Genomic DNA, 14043 nt, shown 5'->3' with positions numbered 1-14043 from the left:
AAAGTAATGCTGCCAGTCCTGTCTATAACCAGAGTCTCCCGTTCGGAGAACGTGTCAAATGTGTATAGATCTATACGGGAAGTCATGATCCCGCGCCCTGACTGTTAGCTACAGTCCGTCTTTTGGGGTGACAGTTGTCATAATGCTGCGACGCCTGAAGAACGTCGTTACAGGCATATTATGTTTAGTATGGTTATAAAACTCATCGGATATACAATTATTATGGTATTATGCTTTTATGAACGAGTAGCTATTAAAACTATTCTTCATCTAATAAATGCGATCTTCGTATAGTTTTACTATATAAAACTATGACACAGCTTTTGAGAACGTCGGTTTCTTGCGATTTTCGGTCTTAGAGACTGCCATTTATGTTAGGAAAATAAGGGTTTCTCCTGCATACAAACCAAACAACTAATAGGAAAATAAGGGATTTTCCTGGTGCAATTATTTACAACTTATAACACGAACATTTATATGCATTTCATACTTTTATAAGAAAATAAGGGTTTTTCTTGGAAAACACAACTCGTATCTCAACCATTAGGGAAAATATGGGATTTTCTGGATCTAATACATTCACTTTCAACACAACAAATCACAACCCTTTACATTTGAAATGCTGCGTTTTCTGGAAAATATACACCCATTTTGGAATGGCATCCAATTTTTCTAAACTACTTATGAACTCACCAACTTAATTGTTGACACTTTTTCTTTGAAATAACTTGTATTCTCAGGGAACCGCTAAGCAGGTTTGGGAATCAACTTTTGGGATTAACGCGCGGGCGTTAATTACTTCTTTTGGATGATGTTTATGTATTTATCTTTTGAACATGTAATGAATACAATTATGTAAACATCTTGGAAACTTTAATATGTATGGTGGTGTGTACTTTCCTTTCTATGAACTGTTATGATACTGAATATGACGTCCTCCGCCCCCGAACGTTTCCGCCGTTCTGGTTTGGGGGTGTGACAATCTCGGTGATTGGAATGAAGTGGGCACTCTTTGTCAGTCTATCTACAATGACCCATATGGCATCGAATCCCCTCGCCGTCCTCGATAGCTTCGTAATGAAGTCCATAGTGATCTCTTCCCACTTCCACTTGGGAATGGGAAACGGCTGAACCTTTCCATGAGGCCGTTGGTGCTCGGCTTTGACCTTCCTACATGTCAAGCATCGCTCCACAAACCAAGCGATTTCTCGCTTCATGCAGGGCCACCAGTAACTAAGCCTCAAGTCTCTATACATTTTTGGTGCCCGCGGGTGTATAGAGAACTTAGACTTATGAGCCTCCTCCAACAGCCTTTGCCTCACTCCCCATGCCAAAGTTACCCACACTTGTCCACATTGAGTCAAAAGGTCGCGGCTATCCTTAACAAACAATGGATACTGACCCCGTATTTTCTCTGATTTCAAGTTTTCCTTCTTTACCCCATAAGCCTGAGCCCCTCTGATTATATCCAATAAAGGTGACATCACCTCCATCCTCATACAAATGTCCCTAACCGGGGACCCTGCCGCTTTGCGACTCAAGGCATTAGCCACCACATTGGCCTTCCCTGGGTGATACAGGATTTCATAATCATAATCTTTAAGTACATCCAACCATCTCCTCCGTTGCATATTAAGGTTCTGCTGATCCATCAAATACTTTAGACTCTTGTGATCGGTATAGATGGTAAACCACACCCCATATAGATAGTGCCTCCAAATATTGAGGTCGAACACCACTGCCCCCAGTTCCAGGTCATGTGTGGGGTAATTTGCCTCATGAGGATTTAACTGCCTCGAGGCATAAGCAATCACATGCCCTCGCTGCATCAATACTTCACCCAATCCTGAAATCAATGCATCACAATATACCACCAAATCGTCCAATCCTTCAGGCAGTACGAGGACTGGAGCCTCGCATAATATCTGCCTTAGAGTCTCAAAAGCCTTCTGTTGACCCTCATCCCACCGAAAAGTCACATTCTTCTTGGTCAAATGCGTCAATGGCATAGCAATCTTGGAGAAATCTTGGATGAATCTGTGATAGTAACCCGCTAAACCCAAAAGCTACGAATTTCTAAGGCGTTTCTCGGTACCCCCATCGTATCACCGCCTCCACCTTTGCTGGATCAACCGAAATGCCTTTTTGATTGATGAAATGCCCCATAAAAATGCACTTCCCGTAGCCAGAAATCACATTCAGAGAACTTTGCATAAAGTTTCTCCGCCCTCAAAATCTCCAGTACCTCCCTCAAATGCTGTTCGTGCTGCTCTCTGGTTTTGGAGTAAACCAGGATATCATCGATAAAAACGATCACTGAACGATCCAGCATCGGTCTGCATACCCTATTCATGAGGTCCATGAATGCTGCTGGAGCATTGGTGAGTCTGAACGGCATCACCACAAACTCATAATGCCCATACCGAGTTCTGAAAGATGTCTTCAGTATATCCTCTTCCCTAATCCTCATCTGATGATACCCGAACTTGAGATCAATCTTGGAGAACCAAGATGCACCTCGAAGTTGGTCAAACAAATCATCGATCCTTGGCAAAGGATAGCGGTTCTGCACTGTCAGCATGTTCAGCACCCTATAATCAATGCACATCCGGTGCGTCCCGTATTTCGTTTTCACGAAAAGGATCGATGCGCCCCACGGTGAACTACTTGGACGAATAAACCCACGGTCTAACAGTTCATGAAGCTGCGTAGATATCTCTTGCATCTCGGGTGGTGCCAACCGATATGGTGCCTTTTCTATTGGGGCGGCACCCGACATCAAGTCAATACGAAACTCCACTACCTCTCCGGAGGGACCCCGACAGTTCTTTAGGGAAAACGTCCCGAAAGTCCTGAACAACTAGCATAATGCCCACATCCGTCGCGGCCCCTACCTTTGTATTCGCGATATAAGCCAGAAACCCATGCAACCCTGCTGAAGAAACCTCCATGCCCTCGCAGCCGAACAGAGGGTCGGTCCCTGCGAGGTCCCCTCACCATGAATAACCATCTCTCCCCCACCAGAGGTTCAAACCCGAACCAACTGTCGCTTGCAATCGATCATGGTCCCATTGGCCCCCAGCCAGTCCATCCCGACAATCACCTTCAGCCCTCGCAACGGTATCGGAACTAGGTCGACTCGGAATCTCTCCCCAAGTACATTCAGGACACAATCCCGATACACCCTCGCAGCACTAATGATGCGATCAGCCGCAATCTCAACCTCGAGTGGGGAGTCCAAGATCCCCGCCGTATCCCAAAATTTCTTGCTAAGCGCAAGAGACACAAATGATCGGGTAGCACCCGAGTCAAACAAAACAAGAGCAGTCATACCATAGACTAAAAAGGTTCCTGAACATCCATGATATAAACATAAGCTAGAAAATTACAATAAGCAGTAAGGTAATAGATACATACTAGTCACGACGTTTGGTGCAACCCGAGCCTCCTCAGTAGTCAGCTGGAACGTGCGCCTCTTCACCGCCGGAATATCCGCCTTGACAGGGCGGCCATCACTGATCCTCAGGGTGGCGGGTGTGGGCGCCGCCACCGCACCTCCTCTTCCTTGCAACCTAGGGCATTTGGCCTTTTTATGGCCTGTCTGATTGCAGTTGAAACATATCAAGCCCTTCTTGGGGCAATCCTTACTCATGTGGCCCTGTTGGCCACAAGAGTAACATCCTGTCGTCTCAGTCGTCCTACACGCCCCGCTATGGAATCTCCCACACTTGGCACACCAGCCGCGACCTTCCTGGCCCTTACCCGAAGAATCAGAGGTCTTAGGATTCTTAGCCTGACCCCCCTCCGTCTGTGCCTGATCATTCTTCCGCTTCGTGCGAGTATCCAACTCTATTCCCCTCTCGTGAGCCTTTTCCACCATCTCGTTTAGGGTCTTGCACCCTGTAAATCTCACAAACTCTTGAATATCATCCCTCAACATGGAATGATATCGGGTCCGCCTCATTTCTTCATTGGTAGCATACTGCGGAATCAATAAGGCTCGCTCCCGAAACTTGGCGATGATTTCCACCACAGTCTCGGTGGTCTGTTGCAAATCATGAAAATCCCTTACTAACCGTTGCACCTCAATCGGTGGTGTAAACTCCAAATCAAACCATCGACCGAACTCGGCCCATGACATCTCAGCCACTCCAGCTGGCCCCACCTGGCTGGTAACCTCGCCCCACCAGTCGCGAGCCCTGTCTCTCAACATACACGAAGCAAACCTAACCTTTGCCACTTTCAGGCAGGAACTCGTGTGCTGGGTGTTCTCAATATCTGCCACCCAGCGACAAATGACAATGGGGTCCCTGACCCCGAAGAATTCCGGCACTCCACACGCCTTGAACTCCTGGAAGGAGTGAGTTCGGGTCCCAATCTGTCCTGCTGCCAACTCCGTCCTGAAAGATCTGAGTCTCTCCTCCATAATCTCCATAATACCTCCTTGACCATCCCAAAAATGACTGGGGTTGCATCAAGGATGCCCCAGGTAACCTCAACTGCAATGAGTTCTCGCAGCCTCTCATCAATGACATCAGTAGTGTCTCCCGATCCTACCCCGGATCCCGATCCCGATTCCGATCCTGACCCTCCTGCTCCAAATCGTGTCACCACCATGATAACCGAAATTTCATAAATAACAAAGATTAGGGTTTGCGTGTAAGGGATAATCCCACACCTTTCGTCCTTGGGGTTGTTGGATCCATCAGTGCTTTGGGCATAGATCCTGTGCTTCCAGTAGTACGGGCCCAATACTACCTTCCACACTTACGTGTACCTTTCTCCACTGCTCAATCCGAAAACTCCAAATTTTTCTGATGACTGAACCATACCCCGCATTTACCACAAATTACCATCTCTGACCATCCTAAAGGTTCCTCTACTCATAGCAATTACATCATCATAATAGGTTGCTCTTATACATGCAAATTATACACAGATAAGGGATCAAATAGGCTTTTGAATAAAAGATTCTACCCTAAGACCACAACCAAACAAGGAATAGGAAATAAGGCCAAATCAATCATTCTGAGGCTATAAGCTCCTAACCATATACAATTTTAAAAGCACACATGTAGTAAATTCCACATAAGCAACCATGGTTCAAAATTAGTATAACATAGAAAGCATATAGGGGAACTACTTACTTGGCTCGGCTGATCACGTGCGTTGCACTCTCATCTTTTCATTTTTATGTTATTATTTTGAAAACATTTCTACAATTCCTTAGTTTGAGTCTCGAAACACTAGAGAGTGTGCCTGAATTCCTCAAACCAAGGCTCTGATACCAACTTGTAACAGCCCAAATTTTACCACGAAAATTTGTATTTAATTTAAATAACACATTGACATAAAACCCTGAATCTCATATTTAGTTTTAAAACACCATCCATTACATTATATAGATTATCAGAGTGTGTCCATAAACATATTAATGAAAAAGAGATAGGTAGAGTGCACGCCGCGCCATCACGCCCTGCCCTTGCCTTTTGGTTCCGATGTACCTAAAACAATTCAACAACCTGTAAGCAAAATGCTTAGTGAGTTCCCCAGAGCATACCACACACCACACATACACATATCCAAGTAACATATCACACAGGCCATGCATACATAGAACCAGCAAGAATGCCATGGGCTACCCTACATGGACTTTACCTAGGACTGCAATGGGGTACCCCACATGGTCTTACATCTAATGCCATGTGTAACATCCCGAGTTTAGGGGTGAAAAGTTCAGGGTTCAAAGTGAAAATGTGGATGGTCAACTTGGAGAGTCCATGGGGAGACTAGGCGAGTAGGGTCGCGATTCTGGTCGCGTGTCTAGTGGCCAACTCGACGAGTCGGTGGCTGGACTCGGTGAGTTGGTGCTGTGTGGAGAAAATCCTAATCCCAAGGATTTGGGCCTATATAAAGATCATAATACCCTCTGACCAGCCTCTTTGCTCTCCCTTGAAGTCCGGAAACCCTAATATTCGTTGTGAGAGAATTAGAGAACATTTGGATCTTGAAGGGGTGTTTGTTGGAGAGATCTTTGAAGATTAAGAGGCTTGGAGCAAGGCGCTTTTCAAGGTGTTGACTTATTCTTCTATTGGATCCTTCTTTTGAGGTAATGATTCGTTTCTTGAGCTGTTATCCATCTAGATCTATCATTTGTGGGATTTTTGGGTGTATATCTAGTGCTATCTTGAGTTTGGACGTTAGATCTGAGGTTGCTACCTCAGATCTAGAGTATTGATGATCCAAAAGAGCATAAAGTCCCTGTTCAAGAGCTGTTGATGAAGTCTTTTAGCCCAAAGCCTTAGCCCAAGAGTGTATTATGCTTAGATCTCTTTGAATTCACGTAAAGTTTGCCACTTTACGTGATAGATGGCTTTTATAAGAGTAGATCTATGGATTGGAGACCCTGCATAGCTTGGAAAGCCTATATATGGGTTAAGAGCTACTGGTACTCGACGAGTCACATGGGTGCACTCGGCGAGTTGCATGAAGATAGGCAGAAACTCGGCGAGTTGGAAGAACAACTCGACGAGTTGGTTGAAGATAGCCTTGGACTCGACGGGTATGTTCTTGGACTCAGCGAGTCTAGTCTTGAGGTCCTAACCTTTTCTGGTTAAGCTGTGAATCGGTGAGTTAAGGGATGACTCAGTGATTTGAGTACGATTTGACTCAGAGTTGTGGGGCTCGGTGAGTCTTGGGGCGACTCGGCGAGTTGAGTTGTGTTATGGGAGTTTTAGAGCATGGGGACTCGACGAGTCAGCGGGTTGACTCGGCGAGTAGAGTCAGCCAGGAGGGTTGGCTTTGACCAAGAGTTGACCAGTTGACTTCTTGGGGTATTTTGGTTGTTATTGGTACTTATTGGTTTCGGTGATTCACTGGTGGAGTTCGTATCGGTGGTCGGAGCAGCGTGATATTGTTCTTCAGTCGGCAGTAGCAGGTGAGTCTTCTCACTATACTTTACCTACAATGGTAATAGAGTTACGTGACAGAGTTATTGTATGCTATCTATGGGATGTGTGGCACTGCATTATTTCTATGTGATTTATGCTGTGTGTATATCAGAGTTAGGACCGGAAGGTCCACAGAGGTAGGACCAGAGGGTCCACAGAGTTAGGTCTAGAGTTATGTGCTAGTGTAATTGTTAACTATTTATTTTCTGAGATTTATTGTGATATGTGATATGCACTATTCTGAGTTATCAGAGTTAGGACCTTTGGGTCCATAGAGTTAGGACCAGAGGGTTCACAGAGAGTTGGGACTGGAGGGTCCCACTGAGACACACAGAGTTATGGCCCAAGGGCCCGCAGAGTTATAGCCTTGAGTGGCTAATATGTGTTAGAGTGGTATTTTGAGGAACTCACTAAGCTTTGTGCTTACAGTGTTTTGTGTTATGTGTTTCAGGTTTCTAAGGTTCACGGGCGGCACCGACTCGATTGGACACACCAGGGGAATCGTTTGTTTTAAAGATCCTGGTTTATTAATTGATTGAACAAAAGAGTTATGTATTTCAACCTAAACAAATGGGATTTTTATGAAAAGTGTTAAAGAGATAAACTATTTTAATTTTCAAAAATTTGTTTGAAAAATTACGGTGTTACACCATGGGCTACCCCACATGGTCTTTACCTAGGACTGCTATGGGCTACCCCACATGGTCTTACATCCAATGACACGGGCTCCCCCTGGGGTCTTCATGCAAAACATACGATCACATTACATATCAAACACAAAACGATTGCCCATATATCATAAACACATAATGGGTCGGCCTTGGTGCCGTAGAACCATGGGTATGGTGAGAAGACTCACCTTCGCCCGATGAATACGTATACTGCACTCTTAATGACCCGCAACCTCCCAAACTGGATAATAACAATAATAATATCATCAATGATTGGTCCATAAATTATCCCATGGGAGGGCCCAACCTTTAAACCCTACCCCCAAAGGCCAATCACCCTTGCATTGCAAATGGGCCCAAGTTCTAAGTCCAATATCATTAATGGCCCCCCTTGGCCAAAAAAGGCCCACCTAATATGTACATGATCCAACTGATAAAAGGCCTTTACTCTTAGAATCCAATTAGACCCAATAACCCAAAAGAGGCCCAAAAGTTCGACAACCCAAAACAAGATCGGCCCAAACTGTCCCGCGTACGCTTCAGGTACGCGCAGCGTACCGGGTTTTCAAAGGTTACACATAGCGTAGTCGGAGTACACCCGACATAAGTCTCAGTTAAGCACTTTATCTATTAAGTGCTTATTATGACATTCTTTTACGTCCAGAATCTAGATCTGAGTCCATTAACACCTTCTAGGGCATAAAGTTGCTAACTTTATGCCTTTGCATGTCCATTAAACCACCAAAGTCATCATTAAGACCTATCCCAAGTCTATAATTCATGCACAAGGTTAAGACCTCCACCAAGCTCTTATTTTTATGCTCTTAAATGGATTAAGGACCTTAGATCTGACCTTATTATCGAATGGGGATGATCTAGCCAACAAATGAGGCCCAAAATCCATCAAAAGGACCAACTACAAAAACCCTAGCTAGATCTAAAGAGGAAAGAGGAAAGGTGCAAGCTTTTTACCTCTAAAAGCTCTGAAATATGATTATGATGCAAGATTTTGAAGCTCCCTCCTGTTCCAAGCTTGCTTGACCAACCCTTCTCTTTGAAATGAACACTAAAGATCACAAAAGCACACTTTAAGAGCTCACAAATGATTCCTCAAGGCTTCTAGCAGTGAAATGACGTTCAAAAGTAGTGGAGGCTCTCCAGGGTTTAGTTCCCAGGGCTTAAAGTCGTTTATATAAGCCTCAAGTCCGCAATTAGGGTTTTCTAGTCCCTGGCGCGTACGCCCCACATAAACCCTGGTACGCCGAACTTACCTCCAAACACCTACGACTATAAAAGGTCCTAGTACACTAAGCGTACTCCTAGGTACGCCCAGCGTACTAAGGGAATAATAATGTAACAACTCTAATTTAAAGGGGGTTTCATGACATACTTTTTATTTATGGATGTTACAACTTTCCCCCACTTGAACTAGACTTCGCCCTCGAAGTCTGTGGATGAAAACAGATCAGGGTAATGCTCCAGCATCTCCTCCTCGGGCTCCAAAGTCCACTCGGAGCCCTTTCGATGTTGCCATTGCACCTTTACCATCTTTAGTTACTTATTCTGAAGCGTCTTCATCATCCTGTCTAGTATGGAAATTGGCCTTTCGACATAATTCAATCCCCCATCTACTTGAATATCATCCAAAGATATAACCGTGGACTCGTCAGCAATACACTTCCGAAGCTGAGATACGTGGAAGGTGTTGTGAATCTGACTAAGCTCCTCGGGTAGCTCTAATCGATAGGCCACCTTGCCTACTCTGGCTAGGATCCTGAACGGACCTATAAATCGAGGACCCAACTTGCCTTTCTTACGGAACCTGATAATCCCCTTCTAAGGTGACACCTTCAATAAGACAAAATCCCCCACTTGAAACTCAAGATCCGATCGTCGTCGGTCGACATAACTCTTATGTCGACTCTGCACGACCCGCAGCCGGTCGTGTACCTGTTGGATCAACCCGGTGGTCTTGAGCACCACCTGCGTGCTCCCCATGATCCGATGACCGACCTTATCCCAGCATACGGGGGTCCTACACCTCCGACCATATAACATCTTGAATGGAGCTCAATCGATACTGGCATGATAACTTTTATTGTATGAGAACTCTGCCAGTGGGAGATATGTATCCCAACTTCCTCCAAAATCTAGCACGCATGCTTGCAGCATGTCTTCTAATGTCTGGATCGTCTTCTCACTTTGTCCATCAGTTTGAGGGTACGGAGTCGGCGAGTTGCTGACTCTGTTCAAAAAATTTTGAATTTTTTTGCTTTTCTTTAACTTAATTCCACCACACCCCACACTTAAACTTTGCTTGTCCTCAAGCAATCATTTTAAGCTAATAAGAAAATTTAGATTGAAAAATCCCAATAAAACACACAAACAAAAATAAAAGACTAAAAGTAAAAACAAAAATGAAAGGGTAAAAGAAAGCAAACTCAAACAATGGGTTGCTTCCCGTAAGCGCTTCTTTTTAGGAGTCTTTAGCTGGACTCCTTCTCGCTCTCCGTTGCAACAGCTTTCTCCAAGTCCAACCCTTCTTCTCGTCTTTCTTCGGTTGGAATGCCATCTTCATATCTCTTAACTCTATGCCCATTTACTTTAAATCTCGACCCATCCTTGCTCCATAAATCGATCACCCCGTACGGATAAACATGCTTGATTGTAAAAGGCTTGGACCAACGAGTGCACTTTTTCCCGAAAATAGCTGTACTTTTGAATTATAAAAGAGAACTTTTTGATTAGATTCAAATTCCTTATTACCCTTTAACCTTGCATCATGCCACCTTTTTGTCTTATCTTTATAAATCAATGAGTTAGTGTAAGAATCGTTCCTCAATTCTTCCAAAGTGTTCATTTGCAAAAGTTGATTGGCACGCAACTCACTTGGCTCAAAATTGCATCTTTTCAAAGCCCAATAAGCATTATGCTCAAGCTGCACCGGTAGATGACAATTTTTACCATATACTAATCTATTGGGTGTGGTTCCAATGGGTGTCTTGAATGCAGTCCGGAATGCCCAAAGCGCATCATCCAATTTATCCGCCCAATCTTTCCTATTGCTCCCTACCAATCTTTCCAAAATTCTCTTGAGTGCTCTATTAGTAATCTCAATTTTCCCATTTGTTTGAGGATGGCATGGGGTTGAAAATCTATGGTGTACACCATATTTATGCAATAATTTTGCTAGTTGATCATTAGCAAAATGGGTTCCCCTATCACTTATCAATGCCTTGGGTACTCCAAAACTAGAAAATAGTCTTTTAAGAAACTTCATCATGACCCTCGCATCATTGGTTGGTAGTGCTTGCGCTTCTGCCCACTTTGACACATAATCTACTGCCCCGTGAAATCCACACCCCACACATCAAATATTTCACACACTTGGATGTTCTTTTGAGGCATTTCATTCTTTGTATAAATATTACCCATCCTCTGGAAAGCATCACACTCTCTAACACAGGTGGCAACATCTTTGAAGATGGTGGGCCTATAAAACCCCGCATCAAACACCTTCTTGGCTATGTATTGCACCCCATGAAGTCCTCCTACCGACCCATTGTGGCAATGCTCTAGAATGTCACAGATTTCATTGCCAAAAACACATCTTCTAATATTCCCATCAGTACAGCTGCTAAAAAGATAAGGCTTATCCCATAAAAAAAATTAATTTTTGAAAAGAGCTTCTTTTTCTGCTAGTGAGTGAGTCTTTTTGGATGAAAGTCGTAAGCCAAGAAATTTGCAATGTCTACATACCATGGTTCTTCCCCCATAATCACCATCAAGTATTCTTCCGGGAAGCCATCACCAACACCCTTGTCATCCATCTTGTCCTTTTCTGGATTTTTCAGTCTAGATAGATGGTCAGCAACTACATTTTCCATCCCTTTCTTGTCCTTGATCTCTATGTCAAATTCTTGAAGTAAAAGCACCCATTGGATCAATCTTGGCTTCGCATCCTGCTTGGCAAACAAATACTTGATAGCACAATGGTCAGTAAAAGAGCAGTTTTAGACAAAATAAGATATGGATGAAATTTGTCAAAGGCATAGACCACGACTAACAATTCATTCTCGGTTGTGTTGTAGTTTTCTTGGGCCACATGTCTTGCTTGCATAATAAATGGGTTGAAAGTGCTTATCAACCCTTTGGCCAAGTACAACTCCTAAAGTAAAGTCACTCGCTTCGCACATTATTTCAAATGGTAAGTTCCAATTCGGGGTGATAATGATCGGGGCATTAGTTAATTTTTCTTTCAAAATTTCAAAAGCAGCTAAACATTCTTTAGAAAAATTAAAAGGTGTATCTTTCAAAAGCAATTGAGTTAAATGTCTAGTTATTTTGGAAAAATCTTTTATGAAACGGTGGTAAAAACCCGCGTGACCCAAAAAATTCCTAATGCCCTTTACATTGGTTGGTGGGGTAATTTAGCAATGGTATCAATTTTTCCTGATCCACCTCTATCCCCGCTTTGAATACTTTATGGCCTAAAACAATTCCTCCTTTCACCATAAAATGACACTTTTCCCAATTGAAGACCAAATGGGTCTTTTCACACCTAGCAAATATCAAGTCAAGGTTAGTATGACAATCATTAAAAGAAGAGCCAAAAAATAGAAAAATCATCCATAAATGTTTCCACCATGTCGTGGAATATTACCATCATGCATCGTTGAAAGTGATGGGTTTGAGCCATAAGAACTTTCCTATGTGCACATGCAAACCATAATGCTTGGATCTAGGTTTCTCTAATTGAACATGCAATGTATCCAAGACTTTCATTCATAGATCTAGTGTAAACAAACAATTCATAACATATGAAATTAGATCCAGAAGAATACCTTGAGTTCCTTGCTTTAAACTTCTTGTTCTTGGAGCTTAGAGTCACAATTGTCACTCCTCTAATGGCTTACAAACACCTACTAGAAAGAGGATGATTTGAGAGAAGGAGAGAGGTGAGAAATCAGTCCTAGGGTTTCCTCAATCATAGAGTGGCTGATTTCCCTCACCCAAGGGATCTATTTATACTATGAGCTCCTAGGGTTTCACCCTAAACCCAAATTGGATAACTTAGCCTCAACACAATCAAAAGATCCTTCTAGATGATAACCTTGGAAGATTTTAAGATATCCTTATCTTACAAATCCCCCCCCCCTTATTATCTATAAGGATTCATAGCCCAAAACACAACTATCACACATTTGACAGTTTATGCCCGTTTATTCAATTAATCTCTTTAAGTCACCAAATTAATTCCTAATTAATTTATGACTTATATCAATAAAATAATATTATTATTCCTTTAACATATTATTCTTATAATACTTTAATAATAATATCTCTTCTCTCTATATAAATCACCCTGTCAAGTTGCTATGGTGAAGGCAACCCAAAAGGACCATGCACAACCGGGTCAAGTACTTACCAAATATAGTTACAGCCTTAGACACTAATCCAACAGTCTCCCACTTGGATAAGTCTAGTAACTATAAAATGTAAATACAATCCAATTAGCGATCGTAGCTCTCAAAGATGCTGTCAACTCTGATCTTATTAGTATCCTGTCCTTTAGATAAGGGATCGTACAATCCTCTGTTTTGATATCGTGCAGACAATCTCATGAAACATTGTCATACTTATTGTCTAGCAATTAGTTTCTCGATCTCATATTTACTTGACATAGAACTTAATTGAACACATCAATTCAGTCTTGACCGGGCCCAACACATAAGTCAAATCAAATCATCGAGCGACCGTGATATCGCATTTACTTATTCACTAATCAACTATACACAATAATGCATTTTATGACATCAATTTACTGATGCGGTTTCGAATTATCAATGCATAGCCAATTAGTAAACAATAAACCATATATCTTGGTTTCAAGACCATATGATATTATCGTCTTGCGATCACTTGCGGTACATTCCATGAAGTGATTCTAGCAAGCGCAGGTTTATTCGAATGCTCAAAACTTGTTCGTAAGCACTCATGAACGTCGTAGAAATCCTTTTGCTATGTCTAATACCATTTAGACAATCTACACACCAATTCATGACAATCTTCATTCATACCTACTTCCAACATATGAACAATTATGGATCGTTTGAATAATTCGATTATTCTTAATAAACTCAATTATTCTGGAAGTCAAAACATGCAAAGTGAAACAATAGTTAAACAATTAACATAAGACAAAACTTTTAAATAATACTACTTTATTTAATCATCAAATGTCAACTACATTTATCTATTACGAGTTTCCAAACTATCTAATCTAAACTAATATCATCCTTCAGCCCAATGCTCCTAGCGTGCTGCAAGTGCCTAACCCTACTCAGTCCCTTTGTAAGCGGATCTGCTGGGTTATCTTCTGATGATATCCTCTTAACCACGAGGTGTCCTTCTTCTACTTG

This window comes from Lactuca saligna, chromosome 5, assembly GCF_052625555.1.
Source record: "Lactuca saligna cultivar CGN05327 chromosome 5, ASM5262555v1, whole genome shotgun sequence".
Lineage (NCBI taxonomy): Eukaryota > Viridiplantae > Streptophyta > Magnoliopsida > Asterales > Asteraceae > Lactuca > Lactuca saligna.
Note: the sequence above shows the minus strand (reverse complement) of the source record.